Here is a 15141-nt window from a genome sequence, read left to right as displayed (position 1 = left end):
GTAATAACAGAAATAATAACAATCGTGAAAATTTTTGCTGAGAACAACTAATTCAACGAGATGCAGTAAATCTTGGAATTTAGTTAAAACTCACAAAAGCAAAACAGCAAAACTATAGCGACAGAAGCAAGAGAAGAATATTTAAGCCGTCTTCAGCTTCCTTCTATCTGCCACCATTTTCTTCACTCTCTTTCTCATTATTTATTTCTCTTTTGATAATCACTTTCACTCCTTCTCACCATCTCTCTCTTTCTCTCCCTCTCTCTCTCTCTCTCTCTCTCTCTCTCTCTTACTTTTTCCTACCACAGTTGAAGAAGCAAAACATGATTTAAAAGGAAACTAATAGCAACAACAACAACAACAACAGCAAATAGAATACAATATGAATTCTTGGAGTTTAGTTTTAGTATAAAAAGAATCATTTCAAAAATTCTATTGGAACAAAAGAATGGTAGGTTACTGTCAATATTTTGTTTTCCAGCGATTATATTGTTGTTAATTACTACTACTACCACTACTACTACTACTACTACTGCTACTACTACTACTACTGCTGCTGCTGCTGCTGCTACTGCTGCTACTACTTATACAAATGTCTTCTTATTTCAATTCCTTTCATAATCCTTTATTCCATTTTTTCTCTTCCACAGGAAATCAGAGACAAGATGCAGCTTTTGTGTTTTGAAGAACATTATATGTCATATTATATCATTATATTTGTGTGTTACATATATATATATGTGTGTGTGTGTGTGTGTGTGTATACATATATGCATATATATATATATATATACATATATATATATATATATATATATATATATATATATATACACACACACACACACATATATATATGTGTGTGTGTCCTGTCTGTATATATATGTGCATGTGTGCATGTGTGTGTGTGTAAGACAGCCAGAGAGAGAGAGAAAGAGAGTAAAAGTGTATGTATAGGTATTTGTCTGTGTATATGTGTATATATGTACGTACACACACACATGAGTTTTTAGTGTGATAAACACATATATGTAAAACATTCATTATTTTATTCCGATAAAAAATAGACATAGTCGTTCTCCTGTGATTACCATTAGTTTTATTTTTTATTTCCAAATTATTTAACCTTCCAGAGACAATTTCTGTGACCTTATATGTAAAGAGGTCAAATTGCTTTTAGTTGAAATGACATAAGTATGTTAAATATTGTGAATGTGTAAAATGAAATGTAGATTTAATTCCCACCTCCCTGTCTTGTTCATTTTTCTTCCTTTTTATGTTTCTCTTCATGTGAACATTTTAATTTAATATATACACACACACACACATGCACACACACATATACACACACACACACGCATGCACATACACACATATATTTATGTATGTATGTATGTGTGCATGTATGTGTGTGTGTGTGTAGTGAAGAGAGAGCAAGAGAAAGAGAAATATATTTATCTAATATGTATAATGTACATATGCACATGTTTGTGTGTATGTGTGTATATAGACACATATATGTGTATAAATGTGTGTATGTTTGTACATATGCACATATGTATATCTGTATGTATGTACATGTACATGTATGTACATATGAAAATATGTATGTATATATGTATGTATGTATATATGTGTCTGTGTGTGTGTATGTATGTATGTATGTATGTATGTATGTGTCTGTGTGTGTATGTATGTATGTAAACACTATTTTCCATTTGTGCTGAAGACTGCTGCTATATATAATTTCATATGTATTTCTCTTATTTCAATTTTAAAATTGATAAAATTAATTCGAGGAAAACAGTGTTCATTTAATCTTGTTTTTCCACTCATATTCTCGAGGATAAATTCAATGCAAATTGTTAAACAGTAGAATGAACAAATGAATGAACCCCCTCTGCATATGTCATTTGCATTTCATGGATTTAGATTTAATAAATTCATAAATGGAAAGATTTCTTTCTAAAGTTTCCAAACTTGAAGTTGTTTGAGTGTGAAAATTCTTCTGTACCAAGCATCTGAAACCATTTGTACCTAACACTGGAATTCATTGGCATGGCTGCTTAAAGTATATCTGAGGCCCCTAACCAAAGCATTGTATGTTCGAAACCCTTCAATGCTCTCACTCTAACACATTAAAACTAAGTTTTCCAATTCGGAAAGCTACAGCATTTCATTAGGAAAAATTGATTTATAATTAGTGAACGGTTCGGTTAGTGAGGATACTGATTTTAAATTTACATAAAGGAATGATTCAATTGCTGTTGTCTCCTTTCGTTGCCAAGGTGATTCTTTAGAAGTTTAAATCTAGAAAATAAAATTTCCTAATCCCATTGGTGATAATCCTGCACAGAAATGTTCAGTGTATGATTTTGTTCTGTATATAGTGGAAACTTGTATGTGTGAACACATACGTGTAGGTGTGGCTGTGTGGTAAGAAGCTTGCTTCCCAAGCACATGGTTCTGGGTTCAGTCCCACTCTCTGGAATTTGGATAATTAGCTTCTACTATAGCCTTGGGCCAACCAAAGCGCCTTGTGAATAGAATTCGTGGATGGAAACTGAAGGAAGATTGTTATATATATATATATATATATATATATATACACTCAGCTATGGCAGAAGTAAATAGATACACTATAAAACATTGTTTTATGTTTATTTCAACTTGAAATGGTTTATATTTTTTATTAATGGACATTTTTATGTTTCAGATTCTATATCTGACTTTTCAATTATGCCACCTACAAAAGAATCCTTAGAACTGTCCAAATTTCAAAGCGGCCATATTGTGGATTAATATGGAGGTGGACTTAGCGTAAAATCGCAGAAAACCTTGGGATCCCACTTTCAGTTAATAGGGCAATTGTGCAATTCACCAGAGAGGGGAAGAAGTCCACATCATCTTGCCCAGGTCGACCAGGGCCCTCTGACAGGACCCTTTGCTTTGTTAGGTGAAGTGTGGAGGATAATCCTAATTGCAAGGCCTCTGACATAGCAGAACAAGTTGATGACAATCCCAGAACAGCTGTCAGGTATCTCCACAAAGTTGTCTACTATGGCAGAGCAGGAAGAAGGAAGCCATTTCTTCAACCAGCCAACATCAAACAGAGAAAAGATTGGGCCAGTGAGATGGTGGAGTGACCGCTAACATTTTGGGACACTAAAATGGCGGCGGCGGCAGTGGCGGCGGCGGTGGCAGTGGCGGTGGCAGTGGTGGTGTTGTTGTTGTTGTTGTTGGTGGTGGTGGTGGTGGTGGTGGTGGTGGTGGTGGTGGTGGTGGTGGTGGTGGTGGTGGTGGTTATGATGATAATTACGATGATGATGATGATGGTGGTGGTGGTGATTTGGATGATGATGATGGATCCAAGATAGACAGGAAACGTCTGCAGACTCTATCAACTTGCAGGGAACGCAGCCAAATCCCTCTCAATTGCTCTCCACTTGTCTTCAAATTGGTGATTCAAGATAAACGTAGACAGGTCATAAGATGCTTCCAGCACGAATAAACATTTCATGCACAGATAATCCTTTTCTAGCAAAAGCGGATGGCAACAGGCTCGAATAACCACCACAGTAAATTCACAACTTTGCAGCAGAAATACACAGGCATAGCGATGGCTGAGTGGTAGAAATCTTACTTCTCAATCACAGGGTTCTGGGTTCAATCTGCATGGCACCTTGAACAAGTCTCTTCTGCTAAAGCCTCAGGCTGATCAAAATTTTGTGAGTGGATTTTTTAAACAGAAGCTGAAAGAAGCCCATCATATACGCGTGTGTGTGTGTGTGTGCATGTGCGTGTGTAAGCGTGTGTGCGTGTGTGTGCGTGTGCGTGTCTGTGTGTGTGTGTGTGTGTGAGAGAGAGAGTCCATGTTTGTCTCTCACCACCGTTTGACAACCAATGTTTGTGTCTTTACATCCTTGTTACTTAGTGGTTCAGCAAAAGAGACTGATTGAATAAGTACCAGGCTTAGAAAGAAAAGAAAGAAAAAGAAGTGCTAAGGTTGATTCATTTAACAAAAAACCCTTCAAGGTGTTGCCCCAGCATGACCACAGTCTAATGACTGAAATAAGAGACAAAAGATAACAAAACAGGCATAATGTCATGCATTCTGGTGGGGCATGCAATGCTGCAGCATGAGCTTTGGCCACCCTGGGTGACAGCCAGATTGGTTGTTCCTTCCTTAAATGTAACCTACCTTTGACTACAGCAAACATATATATATATAAAACAGCCACTCTGTGCAATCTACACACCCCATGCTACACCATAAGGGCTTGTATATAGTTCTCATAGTTCCTTTCATATTTAGGCTGCATTATAGGAACAGGAATATACGAGGGTGAGTCAAAAAAAGTAATGCCATTTTGTTTAGGACAGGTATAATCACCAACACAGGAACATGTATCATACATCAAAATGAAGCTGGTCCTCTGTGGATCACATCCCTACTTCTCAACATAGTCACCGTTTCTCTCAACAGCAACGTTCCACTTTCGAATGAGAGCATGTATCCCTGCCCCGTAAAATTCTGTTGACTGTTCTTTGAGCCACTTCTTTACTACAGTTTTCTCTTCCTTGTCTCTGGAATATTGTTTGCCTCTCAAACCCTCTTTCATGGGGCCGAAGAGATGATAGTCCAGTAATGAGGAAGTGAAAACTGTAGTGAAGAAGTGGCTCAAAGAACAGTCAACAGCATAGAAAATGGACAATAAATGATGACGATGATATATATATATATATATATATATATATATATATATATATATATATATATATATATCATCAATATCAATGTGCCCACAACCTGCGCAACCTCCTTGTCCACAGTTTCTTTCCTAACCCCACCTCCCAACCTAGCTCGTTTCCCTGCTCCCACCCACACTACTGCATTTGTCCCTACCTTTCCAACACCACCATCCTCACAGGCACCCATCATCATCCCTATCATATCACCAACTCCTTTATCTGCACTTCTAGCAACATCATTTACTGCATCTCCTGCTCTTTCTGCCCTTCTCTGTACATCAGTCAAACAGGATGCCACTTGGCTGACTGGTTCGTGGAGCACCTCCACGACATCAGACTTGGCAATGACACTCCAGTCTCACACCATTTCTGCTCTACTGGTCATTTACTAAAACTTTCTCTCTTTGCTCCTTTGCACCACACACGCTCAACTCCTCTCCTCTTCTCTCTTCATCTGATGCCTACTTCCTCTCTTCACTCCTACTCACCTTCTCTCTTCATTGATACCACCCCACCCCACATATACACACACATCTTCTTGAGCATGGCACTTCACTTGAACTCGCTCCAGTCTTTTCAACCGAAAATAAGTGTTAGCCAAGATATGGTGCAGCTCTCTCTCTCTCTCTTTCTCTCTCTCTCTCTTTCTCTCTCTCTTTCTCTTTCTCTCTCGCTCTCTCTCTCTCTCTCTCTCTCTCGCTCGCTCTCTTTCTCCCTCCCCCTCTTTATCTCTCTCGCTCTCTTTCTCCCTCCCTCCCTCTTTATCTCTCTTTCTCTCGCTCTCTTTCTCCCTCCCTCTCTCTTCCTCCAGCTGTCACATCTTGGATGTCACACTGGGTCAGAAGGTGAGCAAGTCAAAGAGAGTGTCTAAGTCTGTTCATCACTACAAGGCCTCCTAAAACAATAAACAAAACAGCAAAAACATGTTACATGTCACTAACCTATACTCATTCAAGGGAAATGGATGGCTCTTGTGTTTATACACACACACACACACACACACACATATTCACACTCACGCACAGAGGTCATTTTTCTTTCAAAAGTCTAAACGATTATCTTATAAGTCAAAATATCTCAAAAGATGTTCTTTTTGTAATTCAACCAAATATTTATTTTTCTATTTAGAATTCACTACACTAAAATATTCATTACACAAAATATTGAAGTTCCAGGAATTAAAATCCCAAATGAAACTCTTTTGAAAACATTCACCCATTCAATGCCACAACTTTTTTTTTTAATCAATTTGCAGCTGCTGCTGCTGCTTATTGTGAAATATGGGTAGTTTCAGATTGTGAAATGTGGGTAGTTTTGGATTGTTTTGTAGTTGTTTCTAATTTGATGTTATTTTATCAAAAACTCCGACCATATTGAAATTAAGACTTCCATTTACTTTCAAAATATATTGGGACATCAATGCATGCTTCTTCCATTTAAGTGGGGGAGCTGCCAAAATTGTTATGGTGTTAAGTAAAAAGCTTAGCAGCATTTTTGCTAACTTTACATTCTGAGTTCAAATGCTGCCAGGATTGATTTTGTCTTTCACCATTTCGGGGTCAACAAAACAAGTACCAGTTGAACACTGTGACTGATGGGATTGACATACCGACTCCACTGGCATTGCTGGCCTTGTGCCAAAATTTAAACTAATATATTTCTTCCGTTTCATTATGGAAAACATCAATAGTTTTATTCTTTCATAGTTGATATCCTTGTCTCCATGTTTGCTATTTACTTTTTTTCAAAATCATTTTCATCATCATCATCATCATCATCGTTTAACGTCCGCTTTCCATGCTAGCATGGGTTGGACGATTTGACTGAGGACTGGTGAAACCGGATGGCTACACCAGACTCCAATCTGATTTGGCAGAGTTTCTACAGCTGGATGCCCTTCCTAACGCCAACCACTCAGAGAGTGTAGTGGGTGCTTTTACGTGTCACCCGCACGAAAACAGCCACGCTCGAAATGGTGTCTTTTATGTGCCACCCGCACAAGCCAGTCCAGGGGCACTGGCAACGATCTCGCTCGAAAATCCTACAGGAGCCAGTCAGGCGACCTCATGTAATTTCAACCCAACTGCAATTAATTCATTGGTTAATTATTCACAAGCTACATTATGAAAGCTCATCGTATAATCTTGGAGAAGCTTTCAAATACAAATAAAAACTTTATTCTGCAATATGGGCAAAATGAAGAAATTAAATATGAAAATTTGATTCATCCCTTTTATCTTTGACTTTAATCCCCAACCATGCTTTACAAAAGTTCCATGATATCAAAGTATTCATAAATTCATTTTACAGTCGCTGTTCTGAGATTCCATCGAGTTAAGATTCAGATTTGACAACCACTGATATGGTATCTTTCAACTTTTGCTAACAAAGAATGAAGCAGGAAACAATGATGAAAGCAACTGAATGCCAATGAAAAGAATTATCATCAACACATGATGGTTGGCAGCATGCACTGTTCCAACCAAATAGAAAACTTTTTACAGTTTACAAAAATAGCTCTGCTGCATTTTCCTCAATCCTTTGCAGAAAATCGTTTTTATAAACAGTCATAGACGCATCATTGACAAAGTGTTTTCATTCTGATAAGTTCGTCTAAAATTGTTTCCATGTTTTCAGCAGCTTTTTTGATTTAAGTGGATAAATCTCAGAAAAGACTCTTTTTATAAAAATTCTTTTCTTTTTCAAAGCGATATCGTCATAACAAACCATTCCAGACATTTGCTTGTGATTTACTTGATCTTGAATAAAGCCAGCCATGAGGCCAAAGATATTTAGCCTTTATCATCGAAGGCCATACAGCAATTTGTGACAAACAGTGGAATCCATCAGTTGGATTTATTCATTTTGCTCTGATGGAGAGAAATATGATATTCTTGCCATTTTCTTATCCACATAATGGAGATATGCTTCCATGACAAGATTAAACTTTTGCCAACAATTTTCTTAACCCCAACCAAAATTTCCAGAATTGTTTTCCGCTTCCTGTTCTTAGAATTCCTCATCACCATGTAATGCAAGGTTTTTTTTGTTTTTGTTTTTTTTTTTGCTAAATTTTTATGCAATTGAGAATTCTGCAGAGAATATTTTACCATTTTTGTTTTTGCTGATGTAATTTAAGCTTGAAGCTTTATGTCAATTGATTTCTCTCTTTTTGAAAAGATTTCTATAACTCTTTGACCCACTGGGCCTTTCCTATTTGGAAAATGCTTAGAATTCAAGATAAACATTTTTGTCCCCATGGCACCTGATAAAATTACATTTTTTCAAAAAATATTTTATAAAACCCCAAGAAACCTAAACCAAGATGCTGAATCACATCTGGCTTAGGTTGGGCTGTAATTTGATATTCAAAGTTTTCCAATTTTCTGTTTATAGAAGATACTCCTGCTTCTTGAAAGACAATTCTATTCTTCATATGATACACCAATGGGGTGGTCTATACTTATTTTTTGAAGCATATTATACTAACGAAAGACTACCTTGCTCAACAAATGGCATCATAAAACCATTTCATTTCTTTTGATTCCATTTTTAGCATTTTTATTTCCTTCCTTCTTTTCCCATTTGTTTCTATTTTCACTCTCAGCAATGTTCTCAGCCTTCTCTATCGAAAGAATCTCTCTCTCACATACGTGTGTGTGTGTATGAGAGCATGTGCGTGTGTATGAGTGTGTGTTTGTATGTATGTGTGTGTGTAGGTATGTGTGCATGTATGTATGTAAGTACGCATGTTCGTATAACTGAGATCACAACACTACCCCGCCCCCACTCCCGCTCCCTGAACGGGATGCCAGTCCACTGCAGGTTGGACCAGTCTACAGCTGAGTGGACTGGAGCAAGGTGAAATGAAGTGTTTTGATCAAGAATGCAATGCACCACTCGGTCTGTGAATTAAAACCATGATCTTGTCATTGTTAGTGCAACACCTTATTCTCTAGCCTACACACCTCCCCCTGTACACACACACACACATTCACACACACACACACTCACACACACACACATACATAATATATGTATGTATGTATGTATACTTACTCTAATTAAATATTTAAATATTAAATACCTGAAATATTTTAGATATTTTAAATATTTTAAATGACTTGAGATACTCATCCTGCCTTGGGTTTTTGTTGTCCTTTATCCTCTAATAAATACCTGCTAATATGATATCCATAGCTCCAGCCTCAACTGTGAACTCAGAACATAACAGATGACCAATTATAGCACTTACACAGGGTAACTCATCAGGGAACTAAACCCCTTGTATAATATATATATATATATATCCACACACCAACACACAAATCATCAATAGTCACCACACATACCACTATATGAGCAGTCACACGTTACAGATGCACACACTTACACATGCACACACTTACACATACGCACACCCACACACGTCAGAGTCACTAGCCCCTATTCACACACACACACTTATACATTCATACACACCATTCTCACATATACGCACACTTTCATTTGGAATCACTAGCACTTTATTATCTTTATTATCTCCCTTTCTTTCAACCTCTTCTTTCTCCTTTTGTTTTCTAATCATTCGCCATGCTTGACCGCTAAATCTACAAGTTTTCTTTTTTCTTTTTTTTTAATTCTCTCTGTTTATTTTCTCTTATTCCTTTCTGCCGAGGAGCGTACGCTCGAAACACGAAAGACTTCTTCATTTTCTCGAGGGTCAAACCAATACATCTGCTTGTTGTTCGTACACCTGTCATTGTCTTTTCTTTTTCTATAAATTTCAACTATGTGTGTGTGTGTGTGTGTGTGTGTGTGTGTGTGTGTGTGTGTGTGTGTGTGTGTGTGTGTGTGTGTGTGTGTGTACATTAAAAATATCTGACCAGTTAATGTTCAGTTTTCTGCGTATTTATAAAAACGTTCTTTAACCGTCTGGGCATATGTGATTGTGTGTGTGTTTATGAGTATGCATGCACACATACACACACACGATTGATGGAAATAAACATAGACATGCAATGACGAAAAGACATGCACATTGGCGACAATGAATACACATTCTGCTTCCTTATATTTCGACACACACACTCACATGTTCCAATAAACTCTGTCAAAGATTTATAATCCAAAGACATACCCACAAACATCCAACTAAATTGTTTTAACAACCCTCCCACACACTTTTTCTCTCCCACACTCACCCTAATACCTTTCATTCCTCCCCCTCCCACGCCCCTTGCTCTCTCCGCTGCTAAATGCTATTTCTGGCATCCGATCCATCCTTTTGTTTTCTACAATCTCCAGGTTCGCTTTGTCTTCCTATTTCAATTCTGTCAGGACATCCTACTGTTACCATTCCTTTATCTTAATTTTAATCGTTGCTGTGATTGTAAGAATCGGAATCGATGTAGCACAATATGAAGAAAGGTGCACAGGCAGTCGTATTTCTTTAACCCATTAAGTGCCACTGTCCTATAAATAGGACACTAAATGAGAACATTGAATAAGCTATGTCACATTGTCTCGGTGTCCTATTTATAGGACACCCAGCATTTCCATTTTTACTTGAAGTAAAGGAGTTTTAATAATTATTTTTTCATTTTAACCTATTTTCAATCATCTGTAAAAATTTAAAAGTAATATTCAGAAATTTAAATACTCTGGGACTTAATTGGTTAATATGGGAAGGATTTATAGGACCACAACAATAAATGAAAATTACCAAAAAGGTATGAATGAAGTTAAGACTGGAGAAAAAGAACTGATGGACGTTTAGCTGTTTCAAACAACGATACTGGTTTGAATCAGAAATACAAAATTCAAGGTTCACGAAGATGTATATGGCAGTTGACCGCAACTCTCATTTTGCAATCACATGTAAATCGCGAGTTTGTCATGCATGCAGACCCCAGTTTCAGCCAATCAAAACTCATTTTTCACGTGATAAGTTCCAGAAAGTTCTTTCAGCGACGGGCTTATAGACAGAGCCTTTTGGCGTGGGAAGCCAGAGGGGGTTGGGACCCCGTTTCGTTACGGTCCCCCATGAATTCATCTCCCGTAGCTGTTTTCACAGCTTCATACTCAAATCCGTGATTTTCCTCATAACTGTTTTTCACAGCTCTAGAGCAACTCGTAGATGGATTAAGAAATCGAAGCAGCTGAATGTTTTTGCAGCGATATGAAAGGTCGACTTAATCATTAATTATCTGCGTAAACCTGCGGCACCTCTAAAATACGATGTTCATATAAGATTGACGTTGTTTGTGTTCTCACGAAGCCTTGTAAAAAAAAGATTTAGCAATAAATGTTTTATATAAACTAACACCTGTAGTCTTTGTCATAACCAAACACTACAGGTAAATATTTAAAATAATGCAATTCTTTGACTCTACTCAAAAGATATTGATTTTATAAAGGTTTTCTCATCCACTAAGAATTAGGGGTGAAGCGAAGTGTTGATTATCGCCACCTTTTCTTTTACCTGATTTTTTTTAGAGATCTTTGTCAGTGGGGCACCCTTACTATGGATGTCTACCCTTTTCCGATGGAAAAGAAATGAAAAAATATTCTCTTTTTCTTTTTCATGTTGAACTACTTAATTTCAGATGAAATAAAATTAATGTTATTTCCCGGTTATTTCAGTTTCAAATGAATCCAATTGAATGTAAAAGAGGCCGTGCTGGGCCCTCGGGAGGTGGTGGAAAGCAGAATTTAATACGTACAGCTATCAGGTAAATAATTAGTCATGCATTTATCCCATGCTAACTAAAGCATTTAACTATTTCTCTGACTACAACCTATTGCGCAACACATATCAAGCCAGGCTGTATCTGCAAGCCATTCCACATCACACCGAACCACACGTGCAGAGCATAAAAACAAGGAAAGTTGAGAGTCTTTCTAAACTTTTATCTTCCTTTACTAATGGCTTTGCTTATATCAAGGTTTATTTTATGACTTCGGTTACATTAGCAAATGTTATGTTGCTCAGGTTAGTACAAAATCTCTGATGAAAAGGAAATGACTGGTAAGCGATAGGTGTATGGATATGTAAGTACATGCATGTGGGGTGGCGCGTGACTTAGTAGTTAGAGTATTCAGTTTGTAGTCATAAGGACATGAGTTTGATTCCTGGCGGCGTGTCTCTTCCTTGGACAAGACACTTTATTTCATGGACTAAAGATTATTTGCCAACATAACATGGCAGTCCTGGTTTAGGATGAATGTTGCTGTAGTTTAGCCCCAGGAGACATTACAGCAACATTCCTCCTAAACCAGGAGTGCCACGTTATGTTGGCAAATAATCTTTACTCCAAAGTACTGTTGCTGAATATCTCTCGTTGTGAGATTTGCAAATAGTAATTTTCTAACTTTAGTTGTTCTGTTACTTTGTCGATGTATCTGACGATGTAGAAACACCTTAATCTCTTTGAAACGAAAGAAAAAAAAACTATTTTTTACTATGGCAGCCACTGACCTTCACAATAATATCGTTTCCCCTTGAAATGATCAGAGCTTCAGATACCATCTGAAGAGCAAGATGGGGTTAAAGAGGAAGACCCCGCCGCTGGGAGAGTATGAGAAACGTTGGAAGGATATGATGAGAAAGGAGGGTGTCAGTAACCCAGTTAGTTGCTAGGCCTTATAGGCTGCCGGGTATGAAGTTAGAACTTGCTTCCTTTATTTATTTTATTTTGTTAAAAAAAAAAAAGGTCATTTTAAAAGTCAAGTAAATCATATATATTAAATTAAAATTTTAAATCTTACATTCGAACTCATCGTAACTTTTTTGTAATTGTTTTGTCCTGTAATGTCTCATCTATGTACTGATTGAAATAATCATAATAAAGAATTCACCTCTACTCAATCAATTATTCTGTGCTGATGAAGAGAAATAACTCGGAAATCGCTATACACAGATATTGTTTTGAGCTGAGTGGGGGTGCTGGATGCCCTTGTTTGAAAATATAAAGACACAGATCATGTCGTATAGCCAGCTGGGGCTAAATTACAGCAACGTTCCTCCTAAACCAGGACTGCCATGTTATGTTGGCAAACAATCTTTACTCCAAAGTACTGTTGCTGAAAATCTCTCGTTCTGAGATTTACAAATAGTAATTTCCACTTTATTTTATGTTGCTTCACTGCACACACCTGGCAAAAACGAGCTGTACCTGTAATTCAAAGGGGCCAGCCTTGTCACACTCTGTGTCATGCTGAATTTCCCTGAGAACTATGTTAAGGGTACGTGTGTCTGTGGAGTGCTCAGCCACTTGCATGTTGACTATATGAGCAGGCTATTCCGTTGATTGGATCAACTGGGACCATCATCGATGCAACCGTTGGAGCATTAATTAACATTACACATTCGTGGCCAAATATATGTGGTTGGTTTTATGAATAGGAAAATGTGAAGGATGAAATAATACGAATGACAGACTGAACAAGAAGGAAAACTAAAACCACCACAAAACTACGATATCTCTTCTTTTCTGACTTGTATTTATTCACACCTTGTGGGGTGACTGGTTATGTTACTACCTATCTACCACATCATATGTGCTTATCTGCCACATCAGGTGTGGCAGATAAACTAATTTTATTGCTATTTTCAATGTAATATTAATAAACGAAAGAGAAGAAACAGGAGAGTCGGGAGAGTGAAGAGGAAGAAGACGAGAGAAAAAATTAAAAGTAATTCTTTCTTCTTCTGCTAATCTTCTAGTTCTGGCTACCACAGTGTGAACGTGATTAATATTTGTACTTGCAGACATATAAAAATACATAAAAGCAAATATGAACTTATATAAGACTAACTTTCTTGCACACACACACACACAACAGATTTGACCTTCGTGCTAGTTTCTATCTCTTTCTATTATATAGACATCACCATCAACCACTGCATTTCAATGTCCACTGTTTAATACTAGTGAGAGTTAGATGTGTATGTCATCCATCGTATCAGTGCTCTTGCTCAAGAACTGGTGTAATTAGATGTTACTTCCTGCTACATGTAGCGGGAATGTTCAACAGCCAGGTCACTAAATCAGATGTCGCGGTTCGCTAGAAGATTACCCACATGACCAACAAAATCTGACCAATCACGACTTCGCCTACAACTGGTTCCAGCAACAATACCATCTTTTCGTGCCTTTTTCTCTGAGCCTATCCATCAGTGTATATTCCGTACATCTTAACTACCTGACAAAGAGCACTGACAGATGCCATATGAGATGGCCAACAACGACGGAAGACAACAACTGACAACACAAAGAACATTACAAGCAGTTTAGCACACTAACTCCTGCTACAACAACACCAAGAACAACAACATTGGAAACTCTCTCGATGCATTGTCGTTCGTAGTAACGATAATGTTAGCTTTTTTTTTTACAGGAACAATAAAAATTTTGTTTGTCAAAAATCTCGAACCTTCTCCTGTGTTCTTCGTACAACTGGTGATCCCGACGCAAGGAATAGTGCACAAATAACATACTCATCATTGTCTCATGGCTCCATCGATACTCCTACGCATGTCGGTTGATGTTTGTAGCACCCACTTACTTCTATCAAACAAGTTGTATTCCATCTTTCATGATGACTACAATGGATCATGCATGTCACATGTTATTCCAGGTTCAACACACACAGACATACGCATGTAGATTGAAGAGAAACAATGAATGCTAGCCATTAACAAAGTGACAGATTTCTTTTGAGTCAATAATGTAGACATCAATTCAACATACATGCAAATTGTTTAGCTCCGAAGTCAACCTAAGTTCAACTCATGTCAGATTAAGGCGTTTCAGCGGTGATGAACCCATCTTATTTACAGACATGGTGTATCTTGGATTACAATATTCAATGTGTAGTAAAGATTGTTTGCCAACATAACATGGCAGTCCTGGTTTAGGACTAATGTTGCTGTTATTTTTGCCCCAGGAGACATCGTCTCCAGCTGGCTATATGACACGATCTGTGTCCTTACATTTTCGAACTAAGGAGAAACAGATGTTGTTTTGAGTTGAGTGGGGGTGGTGCTAGATTCCCTTGTTCGAAAATATAAGAACACAGATCATGTCGTATAGCCAGCTGGAGACGATGTCTCCTGGGGCTAAATTACAGCAACATTCGTCCTAAACCAGGACTGCCATGTTATGGTGGCAAATAATCTTTACTACAAAGAATTGTTGCTGAATATCTCTCGTTGTGACATTTAAAAATAATAATTTTCTAATATTCGATGAGTCCTTCACAATTAATAAAGTGATTGATTTCTCTTTCTACTTTTAGTAGACGACGTTTTGGTCATGTTGTAAGAATCTTGCTTCCCAACCACATGGTTCGATTTTCAGTCCCTCCATGTGGCTCCTTGAGCAA

General features: G+C 37.5%; 1 long non-coding RNA gene across 1 annotated transcript; it reads left to right on the top strand.

Moving 5' to 3' along the window:
* Window positions 1-229: 229 nt before the first annotated feature.
* LOC106880406 (uncharacterized) lies at window positions 230-14148 on the top strand. Its single transcript, XR_001410738.2, has 3 exons — window positions 230-451; window positions 11398-11486; window positions 13642-14148. It is a non-coding gene; the product is annotated as an uncharacterized LOC106880406 (long non-coding RNA).
* The last annotated feature ends 993 nt before the right edge of the window (window positions 14149-15141 follow it).

Source organism: Octopus bimaculoides, chromosome 5 (assembly GCF_046866305.1).
Source record: "Octopus bimaculoides isolate indiv1 chromosome 5, ASM4686630v1, whole genome shotgun sequence".
In the NCBI taxonomy this organism is placed as follows: domain Eukaryota; kingdom Metazoa; phylum Mollusca; class Cephalopoda; order Octopoda; family Octopodidae; genus Octopus; species Octopus bimaculoides.
Note: the sequence above shows the minus strand (reverse complement) of the source record. Positions and strands in the feature narration are given on the sequence as shown.